General features: G+C 50.2%; 1 protein-coding gene across 1 annotated transcript in view; it reads right to left on the reverse strand.

The window, feature by feature from the left end:
- Window positions 1-15,301, reverse strand: part of LOC146858121 (lectin-like) — a 91,031-nt gene extending 75,730 nt beyond the window's left edge. Inside the window, exon 1 of the mRNA XM_085646888.1 lies at window positions 15,166-15,301. The gene's annotated coding sequence lies outside the window, so the exon portion shown is untranslated. The remainder of the gene's footprint in view (window positions 1-15,165) is intronic.
- Window positions 15,302-17,080: the final 1,779 nt, after the last annotated feature.

A 17,080-nucleotide genomic window follows, 5' to 3' on the forward strand; every position in this document is an offset into this window, starting at 1 on the left:
CCCGATCCTTCCCCAGCTGGTCTAACTCGGCCTCCACCAAGGGACGAAGATAAAAGGGCACCCTCCGGTGTCGGAGAGCTACTAGCTTGACTGTCTCATTGATGTGAAGCTGGACCTCGACTTCCTTCAGGCATCCCAGTCCCCTGAATAGCTCCGGAAATTCTGCCAACACCACCTCCGCTTGCGACTGATGAACGTGTCGTGTAAACATCACTAATCCCAGGTCCTCCGCCGTGTGGCAACTCAACAGTGACCCCGCTCTATCACAGGTAACAGGTGCATGTTGCCCGTTCCCGATGTCTGATCTCGACGTCAATGACCCCTTGTAGCAGAATTGATGTGTGTCCTCCATAGGTGAGTATTTTGACCGTAGTCGGCATCAACCGGGGTCGGGGTCAAAGCTCTCTCTATTGTGACGCGTCCAGTATATTCACTGATGCCCCCGTGTTGATGAGTGTTTGTACTCAGTTATCTCCTATCCATATTTGACACAACGGTGGAGGTCTTTTGGTCGTGTTTTCTCCTCGGATGTTGGACACTACAAATATGTTGTTCTCTTCTTCATCGGCAACTGACAGCTTCGGACACCTGCTATCCAATTCTTCCACCTCTTGGACAGTTTTTGTGCTCCTTTGGAATCTCGGACCTTTGGGCTTACTTGTCCCAGTTCTTGCCGCCCCTTCGCACATTTTCGCAAAGTGTCCATACTTATTGCATTTTAGACATTGTTGCCCCTGCGCTGGACATCCCCTCTGGGAGTGCGTTGCTAGTCCGCAGTTCCTGCACCCCGGCCTGTTCTGTTTCTCTTCCGCCCCTATGTCGGAACCACTGCCTCGAGAGTATGTCTTCCTGATGGCATCCACTCTTTCCTCCTTGATGGGTGTTGGATATAAAGGTTGGGCGTTCCCCGACTTCTTGGCCAGCGCCACCTCCATCTCACCAGCTCTGACATCCGTCAGTTTGTGCGATCCCCCCAGGACCAAGATGTCATCTAGCGATATTCCTGGTTGTCCAGTGATTTGCACCCCACTATGAGTTGTGCTCTTGTGTCGAATTGCCGGTCGATTCCAACACAGGTGCTCGCCAGCTTCCGTAGACATGCGAAAAACATATCAATTGACTCATCATCCCTCTGCTTGGCCTGCGAAGCTTGAAATGCTCAAAGTCAGGATTAACCTACAGATCAAAGTGCCGGTTCAAAGCTCTAACGGCCTTTTTATAGTTGTTGCCATCTCCTGTGTCCGGTAGGTCCTGAAACAGGTCATAGAGCTCATCTCCACCCATTAGGAGCATCGTGGACCGTTTGACGGTGTTGTCTCGCGGCCACAAAGTAATTTTCCAGTTGGCCTAACCATTTCCGCCACTTTGGTGCTGCTGTCGCTGGGTCCGCCAGTTGGCTAAATTCCGGGAGTGCTTTTACTGCACTTCTTCCGGGCCTGCCCCCAACAGCCCCCGCATCCTGAGGCGCTGCTGCTGCTGACGCTTGTGGCATGGACATGGTGTCTGCGCTACCCCTCTTGCCTTGCAGCCTTGTTTGTTGGTTTTTCTCGCTGGCGTTCCCCCCAGATGCTTCTGGTGGATCCCAGCTCTTCCCTGCACTTGTCCTGGCCGGATTGCCCCCACTTCACCCATGCTCTCACCCAGGGGCCTGACTTGCTGGCGAAGGATCAAGGAAATGGTCCCCTGCCTCCTTCACTCGGGGTCCCACTGGCTGCAGACACGTCCAGGGATTGTCTCTCTTCACAGACTGCGCACTCTTCGCCGCCCAAGCTGCCTCCTGGGCAGAACCGGTGCCTCACGCGCTCACCGAGTGCTCCAGTAGCCCCGTCTGCCTTTGTGCGTGCGCGTGACCCGAGAGGCCGCACATGCACCTCATTCAGCGTCACTCCCGGCCTTTAATCACAGCTGCTCCACATCACCATGTGCACGCTTGCCTTACCGCACACTCCGCTCCACTCAGACCCTCAGTTTTACACCTGCCGCACACACCGGCCGCGCCGGGCCTCACCTTTCCTCACACGTCTCCCGCTGCTACCTGTCCGCATTGCAGATGGCGGGTGCGCGCGTGTTGGTCGCACACCGCCCTCGTCACCAGTGTCGTAGGGGCCTCCAAGAGGTCGTCTACCAGGGGCATGCTGCTGGGGGGGCTACTAGCTGGCTTCTAGGGAGTAGGAGGCGGGGTATGGCTAACTTCGCTGCGGCAGCATTTATGGGACACAGTGAGTCGGATACTAGCTTCGCGCCGTCAGCCACGTGGGCTGACGTCTTCCTTTATTTATACCTTCCTGGTCCGAGGCCGGCCAAGGGAGTTGTATGTGCAACAATGTTGTGCAGTGGCTGGGTGGCTCACTACATCGGGGACTTGCTCTGGTGAGTAGGCCTCCCATCTCCGATCCATGCAGCTCCTCCAGGGGTCCACCCGACCCACCATTTCTGTCCACAGTGGGTCCTATTGTTTTTGCGTTAGGAGGGGGAAATCGACACAATCCACAGCCGAGTCTTACTCCCAGCCAAAGCCGAGGCTCAGCTCCTCCCTCTGCCTCAGGAACGGCCCAGACGCATCTCGCATTCCAAAATCTAGGCCGGGGTCTCGGCCCAGACAGCCGGGCCCCACATTGGCAGACCACCGGGGCAGCCGCCGGAAAGACATGCGGATCTGTTCCCGGTAACTCAAGTCACTCCACTACTCCGTTTTGCGCAATGTATTGGGTTGCAGTCGGATCTGATATCAGATAAATGGGGGTTCAGGAGGTCGAGTTATGGAGCCGCTCTAAGCAGCAGCCATCTTCTTTTGGTGGTTAGCCACACCCCAGAGTGTATCCTTATGTTAATGTCTGTTCATCCTCTCACATCTCTCGTTAGCACCTGTGAGTGCCCTTATGTTAATGTCTGTTCTCCTCTCACATCTCATTTCAGCCCCCTGGGTTTGTCTTTATGTTAATGTCTGTTCTCCTCTCACATCTCTCTTCAGCCCCCTGTGTGTGTCTTTATGTTATTGTCCGTTCTCCTCTCACATCTCTCTTCAGGCCCTTGCAGGTGTCCTTATATTAATGTCGGTTCTCCTCTCACATCTCTCTTCAGCCCGCTGTGTGTGTTTTTATTTTAGTGATGGTAGTTGAATTTAAATTTAAAAGTAATGGGATGGAAATTACATACACAAGCATATTGTGTCAGCACGCGTAGCAAGCAAGTCTACACTGAAAAGGGCAAGTGCGAGTTTTCCCCCTCAAGAAATTTTGAGAAAATATGAGATTCAAATGGTAGATTTTATAGCACACATTTAGAACTAGTTTTAGAAAAACTGGAATTCAAATAGGGCATTTTAGAGCACTAGTTTCAAGAAAATAGTCGAAGCTAACCAAAAATATGCGAAGTATAATACCTGATTTGTCTGTCTGGGATATACCCTGCAACCCATAAATAAGCACATACCCACACATAAAAATAGGCGCTACGAGTTTTTCCCAGCTGGAATGCATATTTCTACCCAATTACTGTATATTATCGGGCATGGGCCTCTCAAAACAGATGGGTTGGAAAATTACGCTGCTCATAGGAATAAAACCCCACTTCACATAGATGGAAAGGAAAGGCACAAACATGTGTGCATATGCTACTAACAAATCAAGAACCTCCATGCTTAGGATCTGCATTATTAGATCATTTTATGATTAATGTTTCCTCATCCTCGTCCCCGTCTCCTCGTCATGCTTCAACATCCTGCGCATGCTACGGAAGATCTTCTGGTGGATCCCCACGGAGCCCAGGAAGACAGTCACCCAGGCCCTCGTCACCAGCCGACTGGACTACGGCAACGCCCTCTACGCCGGAACCACCGCCAAGCTCCAGAAGAGACTCCAGCAGATCCAGAACGCCTCAGCCAGACTCATCCTCGACATCCCACGAAACAGCCACATCTCTGGACACCTGAGGAACCTGCACTGGCTCCCCGTCAACAAAAGAATCACCTTCCGGCTCCTCACCCACGCACACAAAGCCCTACACGATCAAGGCCCGAGCTTCCTCAACAACCGAATCAACTTCTACGCTCCCAAACGCCACCTCCGATCAGCCAGCCACGCCCTCGCCGCCGTCCCCCGCATCCGAAGAGCGACTACAGGAGGAAGGTCCTTCTCCTACCTGGCCGGCAAGACCTGGAACTCCCTCCCGACTGACCTGCGCTTGACCCAAGACCATCTCTCCTTCAGGAAGAAGCTCAAGACCTGGCTGTTCGAGCAGTAGCGGCTTCCCCCCCCCCTCCCCCCCCCAAGCGCCTTGAGACCCTACGGGTGAGTAGTGCGCTCTATAAATGTCACTGATTGATTGATCTTGGGCTCCAACCCCTCTGCCTGGGACAACTCCTGGTGGCCAGCAGATCTTGGACCCCCCCACACCACAGACGAAGCACAAAATCTCTGCATTTTCTAGGACTCCTCACTCACCATGAGCCGCCAGATCAACGACGTCTCATCATGCTGCTTCCACATGCTAAGCCTGCTCCGAAATATCTTCATGTGGAACGCCACCGAGTCCAGAAAGACGGTCACCTACACACTCATCAGCAACGGACTCCACTACGGCAATGCACTCAAAGCCGGCATCACCCAGAAATTCCAATGAAACTCCAAAGCATCCAGAATGCATCCTCTGTTCTCCTGTCACATCTCTCTTCATCCCCATTTGAGTCCTTATATTACTGTCTTTTCTCCTCTTACATTTCACTTCAGCCCACGTGAGTGTCCTTATATTACTGTCTGTTCTTCCCTCACATCTCTCTCCAGCCCCTGTGTGTTTTTATGTCAGGGATGGCTGTTAAATTTTAGAAATGATGCAGCATAAATTTTAAAGACAAGCATAATGTGTCAGCGAGCAAGTCTGAATTAAAAAAAGGTGAGTGTGAGTTAGTTTTGTCCTCGTGAAACGTTAAGAAAACATTGGATTCAAATGGTCGATTTTATAGAACACATTGGCAACTAATCTTTGAAAAACTGGATTCAAAATAAGGCTTTTTACTGCACGAGTTTCAAGAAAATAGTCAAAGCATAGTTTTACTGCACGAGTTTCAAGAAAATAGTCAAAGCATAGCAGAAATATGGAAAGTATAATACCTAATGTGTCTATGGGATATGCCCTGCAATCCAGAAACCAAGCACACTCCCACACACAAAAATAGGTGCCACAAGTGTTTCCCAACTGGAATTCATCTTTCTACCTGTTTACTGTATTTTGTCAGGCATGGGCCTCTCAAAACAGACTGGTTGGAAAATGACACTGCTCAAAGGAATAAAACCCCACTTCACATAGATGGAAAGGAAAGCACAAACATATGCGTACATTTCCTAATAACAAATCAAGAACTTTCTTGCTTAGGATCTGGGTTGTTAGATTATTTTATGATAAGTGTTTGGGGTGATATGCTTTGGGTTGTTAGTGTCATTTGTTTGTTTAGGAGGAGTATGTTTTATGTGGGGGATAGTTACCCTAGGTATTGCTTATTGGTTGGTTGAAGGTGATGACTCATCTGTTCTTTCTTTCTTTTTCTTTCTTTTTTTCTTTCTTTCTTTTCTCTCTCTTTCTTATGATCTTATTATTCCTTATTGAGATCTTATTTATTATAGTGTTTAAGAGGTATATTGTGGGGTACATTGTACGTTATTAAAATTGTGTTTGTGTATTATAAACATCACAATAAAGAAACAAAAAAAACAATAACAAAACAAAAAAGACACCTTGCAACTTGCACTGGGCTACCGAGGGAAGATAAAACAGCGGTTCTCAGGTATCATCTACCAATGCGAAGCTGAATGAAAGGGAAGCATTGGTAAAATCATTCTTAGTCTCGAAGGGTTCGTACTGCAGTGTCAGTGCTGGCTCATGCTGGCACTTCAGGTACAGACTGGCATGAGGGAGAGCAGAGTCAGCCTGGGCAACAATGTAAACAGGCAATGGTAAATGCATTAAGTTTCTTAGTCTTGGAGGGGCCGTACTGCAGTGTCAGAGCTAGCTCAGGCTGGCACAGCAGATAGAGGCTGGAATGCGGGAGAGTGGGTTGGGCCGGGGCAACAAAGCAAACAAGCATTGCTAACTGCATTAGGTTTCCTAGTCTTAGAGGTTCTGTACCGCAGTGTCAGCGCTGGGTGAGGCTGGCATTGCTGATACATGATGGCATGAGGCAGAGTGGGGTTAGCCTGGGCAACAATGCAAACAAGCATTGGTAAATGCATTAGATTTCTTAGTCTCGGAGGGTCCATACTGCAGTGTCAGTGCTCGCTCAGGCTAGCAATTCAGGCAGAGGCTGTCATGAGGGAGAGCGGGGTCGGCCTGAGAAACAATGCAAACAAGCATTGGGAAATGCATTAGGTTTCTTATTATCGAAGGGTCTGTACTGCAGTGTCAGTGCTGGCTCAGGCTGACACTTCAGGTAGAGACTGGCATGTGGGAGAGCGGGGTCAGTCTGGGAAACAATGCAAACAAGCATTGGTAAATGCATTAGGTTTCTTAGTTACTTAGTGTCCGAACTGCAGTGTCCGTGATGGCTCGGCTGGCACTCCAGGAACATACTGGCATGAAGCAGAGTGGAGTCGGCCTGGGAAACAATAAAAACAAGCATTCGTAAATGAATTAGGGTTCTCAGTCTCAGAGGGTCCGTACTGCAGTGTCAGCGATGGCTCAGGCTGGCACTTCAGGTACAGAGTGGCATGCTGGAGAGCGGATTAAGCTTGAGCAACAATGCAAACAAGCAATGGTAAAAGCATTAGGTTTCTTAGCCTAGAAGGGTCAGTACTGCAGCGTCAGTGCTGGCACATGCTTGCATTTTAGGTAGCGTCTGGCATGAGGGAGAGCAGGGTCATCCAGGGCATCAATGAAAACAAGAATTGGTAAATGCAATAGGTTTCTTAGTTTCGTATGGCCCATACCGCAGTGCCAGGGCTGGCTCAGGCTGGCATTTCAGGTACAGACTGGAATGAGGGAGAGCGGGTTTGTCCTGGGCCCACAAAACAAACAAACATTGGTAAATGCATTAGGTTTCTTAGCCTTGGTGGGTCAGTACTGCAGTGTCAGTGCTGGCACAGGTTTGCATTTCAGGTAGTGGCCGGCCAGAGGGAGAGCGGGGTTATCCTGGACAACAATGAAAACAAGAATTGGTAAGTGCAATAGGTTTCTTAGTCTCTGATGGTCCGTACCGCAGTGCCAGGGCTGGCTCAGGCTGGCATTTCAGGTACAGACTGGAATGAGGGAGAGCGGGGCCGGCTTGGGCAACAAAGCAAAGAAGCATTGGTAAATGCATTAGGTTTCGTAGTCTTGGAGGGTCCGAAATGCAGGGTCACCGCTGGCTCAGGCTGCACTGTCGGTACAGGCTAGCATGAGGGAGAGCAGATCGGCCTGCAAAACAATGCAAACAAGCATTGGTAAACACATTAGGTTTCTTAGCTTAGGAGGGTCAGTACTGCAGCGTCAGTGCTGGCACATGCTTGAATTTTAGGTAGCGTCTGGCATGAGGGAGAGCAGGGTCATCCAGGGCATCAATGAAAACAAGAATTGGTAAATGCAATAGGTTTCTTAGTTTCGTATGGACCATACCGCAGTGCCAGTGCTGGCTCAGAGGTTTTGCGCAGAAGTGTCAGCATTGGCTCAGGCTGGTACTTCAGGTACAGGCTGTCATGAGGGAGAGGGGGTTGGCCAAGCAAGCAATGAAAATAAGAATTTGTAAATGCTTTAGGTTTCCTAGTCTCAGAGGGTCTTTACTGCAGTTTCAGAGGTGGCTCAGGCTGACATGCAGATCCAGGGCTGCATTAGAGAGAGCATGGTCGGCCTGGGCAACAAGGCAAACAAGTATTGGCAAATGCAATAGTTTTTTAGTCTCGGATGGGCCGTACTGCAGTGTCAGTGCTGGCTCAGGCAGGCACTGTAGATACAGGGTGGCATGAGGGAGAGCTGGGTCATCTTGGGCAACAATGCAAACAAGCATTGATAAATGCATTCGGTTTTTTAGTCTTGGAGGGCCCGTACTGCAGCGTCAGCGCTGGCTCAGTCTGGCACTGCAAGTACAGGGTGGCATGAGGAAGAGCGAGGTCGGCCTAGGCAACACTACAAACAATGCATTCATTTTCTTAGTCTCGGAGGGACAGTACTGTAGAATAAGCGCTGGCTCAGTCTGGCACAGCAGGGACAGACTGGAATGATGGAGAGTGGGCATTGGCCTGGGCAACTGTGCAAACAAGCATTGGTAAATGCTTTAGGTTTCTTAGTTTTGAAAGGTCCGTTCTGCATTGTCCATGCTGGTTCAGGCTGGCACTTCAGATACAGGCTGGCATGCGGAAGAGCGGGATCAGCCTGGGCAGCAATGCAAACAAGCAATGGTAAATGCATTAGATTTCTTAGTCTCATAGGGTCTGTACTACCTTGTCAGCGCTGGCTCAGGCTGGCGCTGTAGATACAGGGTGGCATGAGGGAGTGCGGGGTCGGCCTTGGCAACAATGCAAACAAGCATTGATAAATGCGTTAGGTTTTTTTGTCTTGGAGGGTCCCTTCTGCTGTGTCGTGGCTGGGTCAGGCTGACATTTCAGGAACAGACTGGTATGAGGGAGAGCGAGGTCGGCCTGGGCAACAATGTAAACAATCATTGGTAAATCCATTACGTTTCTTGGACTCGGAGGGTACGTATTTCAGTGTCAGTGCTGGCTCAGGCTGGCATTTCAGGTACAGCCTGGTCACCAATGCAAAAAAGCATTTTAAGTGCATTATGTTTCTTAATCTCTGAGGGTCCATATTACAGTGTCAGGGCTTGCTCAGGCTGGCATTACAGGTACAGACTGGCATGAGCGAGATTCGGATTGGCCTGGGCAACAATGCAAACAAGCACTGGTAAATACATTAGGTTTCTTGTTCTTGCAGATCTGGCACTGCCATGTCACCGTTGGCTCAGGCTGACAGGCTGGCATGAGAAAGTACAGGTCCGTGTAGGAGAGTAGGATCTGCACTAATGTTGCCCCCACTTTTCTGAGGTATACACTGGATTCTGGCTACAGTCTGGCTGGGTCCCTGCTAATCAGGGCCCCAGTCTCTCTGTTCTCTCAAACGACTTGGTGTGCATATTGGATGCACTAGTGATTGGATACTGTGGTACCGTATGAGCTCCTAGTATATGGTACCTTAGGTACCTAGGGCATAGGCCTACCAGGGGCTGCAGCATGTATTATGCCACCCCTGGGAAGCATTCTCAATCTGACACCACAGGCCTGCTACGGCGGCCTGTGTGAGGTAGTGTTAGCACTCCTCACAGAGATATAGGTTTCTATATCTCACCATACACACACATATAAACCTATCAGCCACCCCTATGGCAGGCCCTATCAATCCTGAGGGCAGGGTGCGTGGTTTACAATATAAGGGGGTGCCTCTGTGTGAGCAGGCCCCTATGCAGCTACCAGAGTCTATTCTCTATGGCTGCTTGTGGATGCAGTTAAACCATATACTCTTAAGTGCATTAAAATGCTAACTTTGGAATGACTGCATCAAAACATGTTGTGTTTGTGTCAAACAACTTGGAATCATACCCCCACATCAGTCCATTATGTGGGAGCATGATCCCACCCTTCTAAAGGGGACGACATGTAAAACGATAGCAATCCTATAGAGCCCTGGCATCACAAAATGAATGCCACCAGCACAGACACTGGGCTGCCCTCCTGCTGCTGACAGAAACTCGCAGTGGAGGAAGCCCAAAAAAAGGCATCCTGGCACAGGGAGGTGTCACCACCTTCCAGACAGGATTTAGTGTATTGGAGCTGGGTGGGTGCATTCCTAGAGTGCTTTGAAGTCCTGCACTGGGGGAGCAGTAGGCTCCTCTGTGCATATGCCAGCTCAAACCGCTTCAGGGGCTACCTGTCCATGCTCTGGCGTGAAACTGGACAAAGGGAAGTGGGTGTTATCACCCCCTATCCTGACCCTCCCAGAGGAGGGGTCATAGAGCTAGTCCATCCCCTATCTTCACGATAAGATAGCAAACTTTGCCATTGCAAATCAGATAACCCTGGACGACGCTCTACAAAGAAGAATCCTGGCCCTTCGACGTTCCACTACCTTTGGAAGACAGAAGAATCTCCCTTGGAGTCAAGGAGTGACTCCCCTGCTTGGCAGGCACCAAAAACCTTAATCAACGGTTGCAAACTTTCCCGCTCCCGCCGGAGTTCGAAGTCCCTGCTGCCCTGGAAGTAGATTTCCTGATTTCTTGATGGCTATTGTGAGTCCCCAGCAAAGCTGTGGTGAGTGGACCCCACGAGTGATGAGGAACAGCAATACCTGGGGACAGTGCACTATTGTCGAGTGCAATCCCTTCACGACGTTCTACGAACTTGTGCTTTGGACTATTTTTGGCCCAAGCCTCCAGCAGGTTTTGCAGCGAAAATCAGAGGCCTACCCCGTCCCGAGTAACCGTGGGCTCCTGTGAAGCAATTCCTGAAGAGGCGTCTTTGCGATCATTTGCCCGTTGGCTAGTTGGTCCCTCGAAGACTTTCCTATCAACTCAAAGGGCTCTCCTGGTTGCTCCAGGCCTGCCCTCACTTACCCTCACTGGGTGAGTCCCTCAGACCTTGCTGGTCTGCACCATCGACTTTCTTCAGTCTACACAAGACTTGCAGTTGCCAAGGCTTGTTGGCTCCAATCCGGTTGCTGACACCGCAGTCAGCTGCAAACGTTGTGGGACACTCCAAATCCAGCTGCTGGTTATCATTGATCATTCCTGGACCTCGTGAGCGAAGAGTCAAAACACCATCGACGACCTGAAATCACCCAACATCTGTGGTCATACATCTTCCTGTCCACCGGTCACTGGCAAGTGACTTTGAACACTGTCCCTTCAATTTTCAGGTCTTCTGCATCTTGAATCCACCCTTGGATTCCACCGGACACTTCTTCAGTCGACGCAAGCAGCAAGTCTTCTTTGGTCTTCATAGAAAACAGCGACGCGACCCGACACCAAAAGACACCTATGCACCCGGCTTCCCTGGGTGAGGTAACTCGTGCACTCCTGTGCCCTAGTGTGTGCTGGCCCTCGAAGTACTTACCTTGTAAGTGGCTTGCTTGTAGACTTCCTCGAAGTACCCTAAAACTTAAAAAAATCAAACCGCGACTTGCTCCGTTGTAATCAATAGGGAACCCGCGGCTGTTTTCACACACTGCACGCGTCTCCCGTGGGCCTGTTACTTACCTGCTAACACTGCAGTAGTGAAGCCCCAGTGATTCCCCAGGCCCTAGGCCATGTCATTTAGCAAGTCGACATTGTTATACCATTTTTTTAGTATATGGTCTGGTACGCCCCTAGGGCTCCAGCCATATTTGTGCTTAATTTATTGTGAACCGTTGACATTTGAATGTGTATCTGGCTTCTAATCTCATAAAGAGATTAGTAGAGTGTGTCTAGTAATAAATACATATATATTTGATATATATACCTGTGTGGTGTCCTTTCATTTGGTAATTCAAGAGATTATAAGGTAAAACAAGCTGCTTTACATTCCTCTGAGACTTAGCCTGAAGGCTGCTCTCCACAGCTACAACTAGGATAGCTTTCTTTAAAAGGTTGTCTTAAACCTATCTACCATAAGAGTCGAATTGGACTGGTGCAAGGTGGCCACTATAACTATTGACCAGCATATGCCAGGCCAACTTCTCACAGTCAGCCTTGGCAATAAGGCAAACAAGCATTGGTAAATGCATTAGGTTTCTTAGTCTCGGAGGGTCTGTACTGCAGTGTCAGCATTGGCTCAGGCTAGCATTTCAGATACAGGCCGGCATGTTGGAGAGCGTGTCAGCCTGGGGAGCAAAGCAAACAAGCATTGGTAAATGCATTCGGGTTTTTAGTCTCTGTAGGACCATACTGTAGTGTCAGCGATGGCTCAGGCTGGCACTGCAGGGACAGTCTACCATGAAAGAGAGCTGGGTCGGCCTGGGCAGCAATGCAAACCAGCATTGCTAAATGCATTGGGTTTCTTGGTCTCGGAGGGTCCGTGCAGAAGTGTCAGCATTGGCTCAGGCTGGTACTTCAGATGCAGGCAGGCATGAGGGAGAGGGGGTGGGCCTGGGCTGCAATGAAAATAAGAATTGGTAAATGCAATACGAGGGTCTGTACTGCAGTGTCAGTGCTGGCTCAGGCTGACATGCAGATCCAGGGCCGCATGAGAGAGAGCGGGGTCGGCTTGGGCAACAGTGCAAACAAGCATTGGTAAATGCAATACTTTTTTTAATCTCGGATGGGCCGTACTGCAGTGTCAGTGCTGGCTCAGGCTGGCACTGTAGATACAGGGTGGCATGAGGGAGAGCTGGGTCATCTTGGGCAACAATGCAAACAAGCATTGATACATGCATTAGGTTTTTTAGTCTTGGAGGGCCCGTACTGCAGTGCCAGCGCTGGCTCAGGCTGGCACAGCAAGTACAGGGTGGCATGAGGAAGAGCGCGGTCGGCCTAGGCACAATACCAACAAGCATTCGAAAATGCATTCATTTTCTTAGTCTCGGAGGGTCAGTACTGCAGAATAAGCGCTGGCTCAGGCTGGCACAGCAGGGACAGACTGGAATGATTGAGAGCGGGCGTTGGCCTGGGCAACAGTGCAAACAAGCATTGGTAAATGCTTTAGGATTCTTATTTTTGAAAGGTCTGTACTGCATTGTCCATGCTGACTCAGGCTGGCACTTCAGATACAGGCTGGCATTCAGAAGAACGGGGTCAGCCTGGGCAGCATTGCAAACAAGCAATGGTGAATGCATTAGATTTCTTAGTCTCATAGGGTAGGTACTACAGTGTCAGCGCTGGCTCAGGCTGGCACTGTAGATGCAGGGTGGCATGAGGCAGAGCGGGGTCAGCCTTCGCAACAATGCAAACAAGCACTGAAAAATGCATTAGGTTTTTTAATCTTTGGAGGGTCCCTTCTGCTGTGTCGTGGCTGGCTCAGGCTGACATTTCAGGAACAGACTGGCATGAGAGAGAGAGCGAGGTTGGCCTGGGCAACAATGTAAACAATTATTGGTAAATGCATTACGTTTCTTAGACTCGGAGGGTACGTATTTCAGTGTCAGTGCTGGCTCAGGCTGGCATTTCAGGAACAGACTGGCATAAGTGAGTGCGGGCCAGCCTGGGCAACAATGCAAACAAGCATTGGAAAATGCTTTAGATTTCTTAGTCTTAGAGGATCCGTAAAACAGTGTCAGCGCTGGCTCAGGATGGCACTTCAGAATTCAGATACATGCTGGCATGAGGCAGAGTGGGGTCGGCCTGCAAACAAGCATTGGTAACTGCATTTGGTTTTTTTAGTCTCGGAGGGTCCCTACTGCTGTGTCATGGCTGGCCCAGGCTGATATTTCAGGAACAGACTGGCATTAGGGAGAGCGGGGTCGGCCTGGGCAACAATGTAAACAAGTATTGATAAATGCATTATGCTTCTTAGTCTCGGAGGGTCTGTATTTCAGTCTCAGTGCTGGCTCAGGCTGGCATTTCAGGTATAGACTGGCATAAGGGAGTGCGGGTCAGCCTGGTCACCAATGCAAAAACGCATTGGTAAGTACATTAGGTTTCTTAGTCTCGGAGGGTCCATACTGCATTGTCAGCGCTAGCTCAGGCTGGCACTGCAGGTAAAGGCTGGCATGAAGGAGAGCAGGTTTGGCCTGGGCCACAATTCAAACCAGCATTGGTAGATGTATTCTGGGTTTTAGTCTCGAAGGGTCCGTACTGCACTGTCAGCGCTGGCTCGGGCTGCCACTGCAGATACAGGCTGGCATGAGGGAGAGTGGGGTCGGCCTGGCAACAATGCAAACAAGCATTGGAAAATGCATTAGGTTTCTTAGTCTCAGAGAATCCGTACTACAGTGGCAGCGCTGGCTGAGGCTGGCACTGCAGATATAGGGTGGCATGAGGGAGAGCGGGGTTGGCCTGGGCAACAATGCAAACAAGCATTGATAAATTCATTAGTTTTCTTAGTCTTGGAGGACCTGTACTGCAGTGTCAGCGCTGGCTCAGGCTGGCTCTGCAGATACAGGGTGGTATGAGGGAGAGAGAGGTGGGCTTGGGAAACAATGAAAACAAACGTTGGAAAATTAGTTTTCTTGGTCTTGGAGGGTCAGTACTACAGAATAAGCGCTCGCTCAAGGCTGGCACATCAGGTAAAGACTGGCATGAGGGAGAGCGGGATCGGCCCGGGCAACAATGCAAACAAGCATTAGAAATTGCATTAGGTTTCTTAGTCTCGGATGAGCCGTACTCCAGTGTCAGCGTTGGCTCAGGCTGGCACTGCAGGTACAGGCTGGCATGAGTGACAGTGGGGACGGCCTGGGCAACAATGCAAACAAGCATTGGTAAATGTTTTAGGTTTCTTTGTCTCGGAGGGTGTGTACTGCAGTATCAGCATTGGCTCAGGTTGGCAATGCATGGACAGGCTGGCATGATGGTGAGCAGGGTCGGCCTGGGCAACAATGCAAACTAGCATTAGTAGATGCATTACGTTTTTTTGTCTCAAAGGGTCCGTACTGCAGTGCCAGCGCTGGCTCAGGCTGGCACTGCAGATACAGGCTAGCATGAGGCTTAGCAAGATCAGCCTGGGCAACAATGCAAACAAGCAATATTAAATGCACTAGTTTTGTTAGTCTTGGAGGGTGTGTACTGCAGTATCAGCGCTGCCTCAGGCTGGCAGTGCAGCGACAGGCTGGCATGAGGTAGAGCAGGGTCGGCCTGGGCAGCAATGAAAACAAGGATTGGCACATGCATTTGTTTTCTTAGTCTCGGGTGGTCCATACTGCAGTGTCAGCGCAGGCTCAGGCGGGCATAGGAGGGACAGGCTGGCATGGGGCTAGCGGGGTCGGCCTGGGGAGCAATTTAAACATGCACTGGTAAATGCATTATGTTCCTTAGTCTCTGAGCGTTCGTACTGCAGTGTCATTGCTGCCTCAGGCAGGCACTGCAGGGACAGGCTGGCTTGAGGGAGAGCGGGGTCGACCTGGGCAACAATGGAAACAAGCATTGGTAAATGTTTTAGGTTTCTTAGTCTTGGATGGTCCGTACTGCAGTGTCAGTGCAGGCTCAGGCTGGCACTGCAAGGACAGGCTGGCATGAGGAAGACCGGGGTCGTCCTTGGCAACAATGCAAAAAAGAAAGAAATTCAAATCGAGCTGGCTTACTTGCTGTTCCTGTTGGCGAGCTAATATCTATTGGTTTCTTCTCCTCTAGGTGCGTCCAGCTGCGATCTCCTACCAGCCCGAGCCCACATAGCAGCTGACATCAGACTCCTACATGTTTTTCTACTCCTGGTGGGAGGTACAGAGGTACGGACTGGGCAGCTTTGAAAAAGATTAATGACTGCTCAATTAAAAGGAAGCTGACATGCTGCTGTTCTGACGCAGGTAATATCCTGCTGACTTCTCGCCTTTGGAGTACACAAGAGCACACAGCAATCTCCCGTCACTTCTTCCTTGGCTAAAAAAAGAACTGTATTCAAGCAGGAGTGGAATAAACAAAAGTAAAACACTCAAGATACTCCGACCTAGCTGCGTGACATGGAAGGAGGCTACACTGACCTCCGCCCTTTGGCCAGGGCCTGCCATTCCCAATGACTAACAGCAGTTTCTGGAATACAGAGTTCAGCTACACACCCACTCTATTTTCACCCAGATAGGCCTGCCCTGCCCCAGGCTATTTAGGTTAAAGCCCTTTTCTCAACACAACTGGTGCGCCCGGTACAGGCAAGAGTGGTGGGGGTGGTAGGGAGTCGATGCATGAAAGGATAGGTAAAAAAAAAAAAAAAAACACTTACCTTGCGCAATGCGGCAAGCGCAAGATAAGTGGTTTTACTTACTTTACTTTCCCTACCCCGTCCTATGTCGACTTCCCCCCGCTCCGCCTCCACCCCGCCACGCCGTCCCACCGCTCCACTGCCACATGCTTTTTACCTGTACCGGCTGCGCCTGAAACACACTTACATTAACACCCAAAAAAGAAACGTATGCTTTTAAATAAAGACTGACCAAACCCACCACCAAGCTTTGACAGCCCTGACTTAAGTTTCCAGGGGTGAGAAAGACCTCGTTCAGCCAGCATATGAGTGGAAGCAGCCCTGTCAAGTGTCACTCATCAGGGGTCAAACTATCGCAAATACGTCATCGCAGCCACATGACCTCACTGAAATAATTTTCATTCAATGTGAAGTTTCAGCAGTAAACCTCTGGAATTGCTTGCACTGCATCTTTAAAAAGACATGCTGTCAGAGCAAACGCTTTGGGTCGAGTAGGTCAGGCGTTGTCAGGTTATTTTTGTGGGCTGTAGCCCTAGAGAGGCTTTTTGTGGATTTGGTTGCAGAGACATGATGGTTGTAATGACATCGTATGTGAATGACGTTGTACTTCAGCACTTTAGTCATCGGCGGCTCCTCTACTAAGGGGGAGGAGCGTCGCCCCACAGGAAGAATAAAATGATAATAATGTACTGGCCTAGTTTTGTTCAAGGGGCGGGGCTGGGCTGTGCTTGGCTGTCAGTCAGCAGAGGGAGGAGTGGGATGTGTACTTAAGTGTGCATGATGGTTTGGCTGGCTGTCTTGGCCCAGACACACAGTCATGCGCACTTTGCATGCTCTCCACCCAGGCGGTCTTAAAGCCTGGGTAGAGAGTATGCACAGGCTCAAAGACCTCATCTGAGGGCCCAACCACGGCGCTCAGACCAGCAGCATTGTGATTGGCTAGGGGAGTCTGGAAGCCTGTGTGTTTCCTGTGTTTCCTGTTCCTGCGTCTTTCACAGAAGAAGAATGGAGGAGAGGCAGCGGCGACCAGGTAATTGAAGTTTTCTTTCTATTTTTTAAAGACCCCCACCTGCCCCTCTGCCCACCCCACCGCCACTGATCCATTGTAGCTGCCACTGATTTTAGTTCCTCGCACAAGCGGTCTCCTGAACCCAACTACTATGGGTAGTCGAGCACCCAGGCACCTCTTAGGAACTAGCGGTGTGCCATGGCATGGTGCACCCACCTGCCACAGCACTGGACTTTAAAAGATCTCCTGTCGAGTTTAGGACTGAAGGACCCGAGTTTGGCTGCAACTCGTAAGC

Source organism: Triturus cristatus, chromosome 3_2, assembly GCF_964204655.1.
Source record: "Triturus cristatus chromosome 3_2, aTriCri1.1, whole genome shotgun sequence".
In the NCBI taxonomy this organism is placed as follows: Eukaryota; Metazoa; Chordata; class Amphibia; order Caudata; family Salamandridae; genus Triturus; species Triturus cristatus.